This window comes from Pyxicephalus adspersus, chromosome 10, assembly GCF_032062135.1.
Source record: "Pyxicephalus adspersus chromosome 10, UCB_Pads_2.0, whole genome shotgun sequence".
NCBI lineage: Eukaryota > Metazoa > Chordata > Amphibia > Anura > Pyxicephalidae > Pyxicephalus > Pyxicephalus adspersus.
The window spans coordinates 24427630-24433019 of NC_092867.1; the positions used below are offsets into that span (position 1 = coordinate 24427630).

Genomic DNA, 5390 nt, shown 5'->3' on the forward strand with positions numbered 1-5390 from the left:
TAGGGACCCGGAGATATAGTAGTAAGAACATATCCTCCCTGGCTATCTGTCACTTGAATTGCATTTCTCTGGAAGTATCCATTGCAGAGATTTTTGGGTACAAAGAAGGTTAGCAGCCCCCTATAACTGACAGGAGGCATTGTATGGTGTAGTATCTGCTCTGTGTTAAAGGAATGGTGAGGAGGAGCAATATATGACTGGCCAGCACTGTATGATAGATTTAGTTTTGTATTTTTGATTATTAAAATGTTGGTGCTCTAGAGCAGTGTTTTTCATCCAGCCTCTAGAGGTTGTTAGGGATTTCTTAATCAATGAGCAGTTTGTGCCTCTCAGGTCAGTTTACCAGATTCCAATGACCTTTTTGGCTATCTGTAAGGGTGGCAGCCTTTCCAATGGCCAGCAATGTAAGAGGCATTCTTCCCACTGAGCACCACATTAATATACTGTGAGCCAAGGACATAGTTATTAAAGCAGGGGTTCCCCAAAGACCTGAAAGTTAATTCAATGGTTCCCCATGTTAAAGATGTTATTTTAGACCAATAACTCAATTGACTGGAAAAGGAACGTTTTGAAAATACTTAAAAGAGCTTTAAGATTTAGCAAGGCATTTGCAAGTGCCTGTGCGGGCATATAAAGTATACTTAGTTATTTGTGTGGAGTTTAGCATTATTACACACATATTACCTATTTAGGAGCTAAACACAATAATAGCTGCCTGCTCCCCAGCAGGGGATGTTTCCTAGAATCAGGTTCTTATTAATAGAATTTGAAGCACAGATTTCTTACTTGAGCAGCATATTATTGCATTATACAAAACATTGTCTTTAGAAATTTGTTATATGTTGCCACTGTATTTAAATATTACTTTAAAATATTTGGTGTAGAAGACCAATGGTTGGTATATTTGTATTCATATATAAATCACTGGATGAACAGGTGTGATTTAATATGTATATAATATTTAGCATGTTTTCTTTTTTTTTGCCATTGTACCTGGGTCTTTTTTTTACCAATATCTGTTTTCCATTCCAGAACTACGTTAGGTAGCTTCCTACAAGGATACTACCATGTACAATCATATTAGTATTTGGTAGCATTTTGGATACTAATCTGTAATTCAGTTCAGGCCCTTGGTAAATAACCAGCATAACAATACACCATATCCCAAACACTGAATTCTTCTATTAATATTCAAGACTACAAGATTGGAAAAGAGGGACTTTTAAGGTGTCATTACAAATATAGACATTTTCATGTATTTAAAACTTGATTCAATAATTTATTTCAACATTGCTAAAACATCAAAAGAAGGTGAATAATATATGAAGTAGATATAACCATTTCCTCCACTAATACAAAGTTATTTTCTAATTTAGTCAGTTGGCACAAAAGGGCTCAACTAAGCTCTCTTCTGGTATATTGGGACAACCTTAAAAGAAGTACGACCAATTGCTACATGCGTTTCGCAGACCTAGTCTGCTTGCTCAGGAGTATTAGAAGAACAGAAAGAGCAATAATACATTAATGAGATTTCAAAAATACATGTCTCACGGATCCTTGGGACCAGAGTGGAAAGCTCTTAACAGGACATAAAAATGTCTCCACAGATCAGTGAATGAATGAACAGCAAGATCTCCAACTGACACTTAAAGCAGCATAACTGCGACCATCTGATTAGATCCCCGACAATCCAGTTCCGGCACTCAGGGTCTGGTGGGACCCGCTCACCCCTCCCACCGGATTCTTTATTTATAGTAACAGTAGATATGTTTGAAGCAAACTAAAGGCAGCAGTTCAGAAGAAAGAACCATGTGCCAACTGTAAATCTTTTTGGTGGTATTGGTATTGTCTGCGGTGGATTTGCTGCTTCAAAACCTGGGCAGATTGCAGACTGTGAATCATTGCATGACTAAAAATCAACTACGAATTCTGTATAATTTTTAAGTGTGGTAGATGAGAATATAAACTGCGAACATAATGATCATAAGCACACTAGCAAATCTACCAAGGAATAATCCAAAAAGAGGAAACAAGTTTGAGTTTAAGCCACTACCTCACCTGATGTTTTCACCATAAACCATTACTTACCATAGCCTTTGACATTTTTATTGAATTAAAGATTTAGAATGGAAATATTTATTGTGCTGTTATTATTGTATATAGCTGTAGGAACTGTTTGCAGAAAGATTTATTGTTTGCCCGTCCATACATGTTTAATACAAGTGTACATAAAATGTTTTTTTTCTTTTGCTTCTGGTCTACATTTATAGAAAAAAAAGGGTTTGGAAGAGTGTGTAATGCAATATTTTATCTTTAAATGCAATCTTGTTGAACTGTAGACACATATTTATTGCTACATTTCAGGTATACACATCTTGACCTATTCTGCTGCATTAAAATTGCAATTTTGTCTAGAATGTCAGACTTCTTTTGTGTTAGAGAGAAGAGAACTGTGGGACAATAGCTTATTTTAGGGTACAAAAAATAATCCACTGGAAAAAGCTTTATTTTTCCCCTGAGCAATAAGAGGACATTAGCAAGACTTGAAATAATACAACCATTTCCTGAAATAAGCAAACCATGTACTTTCACTATTTGCATGTGTAAAGTTGCACAAGGAATGTTTTGTAATGTTGTGTATTGCAGCGCAGTATAAGTAAGCATTTGCACATTCATTTGTGAATCTTGTGATCTAGTGCACTCTTGGAGCCAATTAGAGATCCATTAACAATACCTAAGCATAGGTAGCATACAAAATGAAAAAAACATAAAAGCACAACACAAGAACTTTCAGTAGTAGTAATTATTTATTTCTAATTTATAATCATTGGTCACTAGCAAATATTATTCATTTTTGTCTTCTAATCTGTAATTGCAAGCCCTGAAAAGGAAAAAAAGAAATGTTTAGGGAAAAATAATGATTTGCATTGAAAAGTAATCAGACCAGATAGTCATATACTTATTTCAAGTAGAACCTGGTGGTTTTATTTATCTATTATTATCTATTATCTATTATTTATTTATTTATCCCTTTGTTTTGAATACTCTAGGAGCCTTGTTCCATCCCACTTTATCCTGGTGCAATCTCCATAATTACAACAAACAATTCTAGAGGGGTATATGATATCTCTTTATAGTATAAATACTAGATTCTAGAGTATACGAGCATTTCTTGAAAATTGAAAGTTGGTTTAGCTCTCGAACATTTAGGAAAATTGGATACTAAATGAACATAGTATAACTGCATTCGTGATTTGGGGAAATATTAAGAAATACATATTTACTTTCAACAGATGTTTGTCTTACTGTACCTTTGTTATTTTCTCCCTTTATTATTTATTTTTCAGGCTTTATTTTTAATTTTTTCCATCATCTTTGAAAATATTGTATCAAAGTTTTTGATTGGGTCTTTCTTGAGGAATGCAATTATATGCTTCTCAGTAACTTTTCCTTCTTTAATGCTGTTTACCAAATCCGCTGTCTTCCTTATATATGTCTGTAGAGTTTTTCCATTTATTTCCATGTCACAAAATTTGGATTTCACCTTTTCTTTAAACTCTTTGATTTGCAATTTATGCTCGGGTGACTTAATAATTGAATAGAGAATATCTTCTGATTGATCCAAAAGAGCAAACAGCTCACGTTGCTCATTTGATAAGGGTTTACCATTACAGGTGTAGGAGTTGGCTGCAAGAGATTAGAAATTAGAAATTGTCAAAGTTTGGTACAATGTATGACTAAAGCCAAAATGTCATATCAGTCCCTGTTAAGTAAGTCATTAGCCAATTAGCCGTTATTCAAATTTGTAGAGTAGTGCCTTTACATATTTTGTAAATAAATATTTTGTAACATATATTTGTAACATTTATTGCATATCGTATCAGACAAGCTATGTATCCAAGCTGCAAGCATTCCACATTTACATTTGGAATGTTGCCTTGTATATCTGTGAAAAATCTGAATATTGTGTTGTCATTATTTTCAGATAAAAACAGTAGTAATTAGGGCTCTCTTACATCCAAAGTGTAAAACCCTGTGGTTGGCAGATCCACAGTAAAACTGCTGCTGTGCACCCAGGAGCAGAAAACAATAGTGACGGTACCAGATTTGCAAATCTTTATTCAAGCTTCAATTTGCCACAACCTCGTACAAAAAATGATTCTTCACTTCTCCTATTCAATTGATGGGAGGAGGTTGGGACTGTGGCAGAGGCTTACCATGGATCTAATGTGGCCCATATTACAATTATATTAACTGTACAGTTACAGTTTCTTTGTAACTTTATGAACAGCTGTGATCTAATTGCTTAGCAGATGCTCTAAATGTAAACAAGACAAGATATCAATACAAAACTGATTGATATCAGTTTTACTAATAATTGCATGGAAAATGCTCTGAACTTTAGTGATACAGGTAAGAGATAAAGTTCAAAGTGTAATTTCTACCAATGTATATATTTATGGAACCATTGTTCCTGAACCCTATTTTTTTTGAGCTTTGTTGATGACTTACTGGTTATGATATACATGATAGTGATGATATTTACATATACTATCGATAAAGGTTTTGCGCTAACAATACAATGACGGTACCCCAGGACTAAGATCCTGTGCTCTATTTAGGAGGCCTAAGGCAGGTGCCTATGCCTAGTAAAGCTAAACCTTATGAAAATCTATAACTGAACCTCAGCCAGTTTCCTACTTTTAGCCATCAGCTTAGATCCTGTCCAAGTTTATCAGTTGATGTCTGTAAATTGCTGTTGCAGTCTATATGTAAAATTAAATCATTTAATCACTGGTAGTCACAAGCCAGAAACTTTACCTACCACTCAAATGATTAATAAATGGTTTCAGATAACTGGCATTACTACACATGGAGAGAATGTATCATGCAACATTCTGTCTCTCTGAATGATTTTCTACAAACAGCAATTTGGAAAATGCAATCAGTCTTACCTTGCTCAGCCCACGATAGAGCCAAAAGACTAAGGAAAACAGCACAGTAGAACATGGTTGTCTTCTAGCAACTGGCACAGTGGTCTAATGCTAGACATGGGAAACAGCTATTTATTGGATTCTTCTTCTCTAAGACACGTCAGAATAGAGAGAAGGTATGTACTAACCATTAGAGGATTAATACATTGACTTTTCTAAAAGGTCACTCTTCAATGGTAATAATTATTATGGTGTTCTATACGTCAACTCACTTTTGTTGCTTAAACACTTAAAAATAACAAAATTCTGCCTTATTGACCTTCAATATGAGCAGGAGACAGTAATATGATATCTGGTTAATTTTTTGTCAGCGCGTAAAATATTCTGACAAAGAACATTAGTTTCAGGAGCATTTTCATTTCTATATAATAGTTACCTCAATTTTCCAATTTTTAG

General features: G+C 34.4%; 1 long non-coding RNA gene across 1 annotated transcript; it reads right to left on the bottom strand.

The window, feature by feature from the left end:
• Window positions 1-2796: 2796 nt before the first annotated feature.
• LOC140338835 (uncharacterized) lies at window positions 2797-5035 on the bottom strand. The gene is made up of 3 exons (XR_011922335.1): window positions 4956-5035; window positions 3312-3687; window positions 2797-2881 (listed from the first exon to the last, which is right to left on the bottom strand). It is a non-coding gene; the product is annotated as an uncharacterized lncRNA (long non-coding RNA).
• Between the last annotated feature and the right edge of the window lie 355 nt (window positions 5036-5390).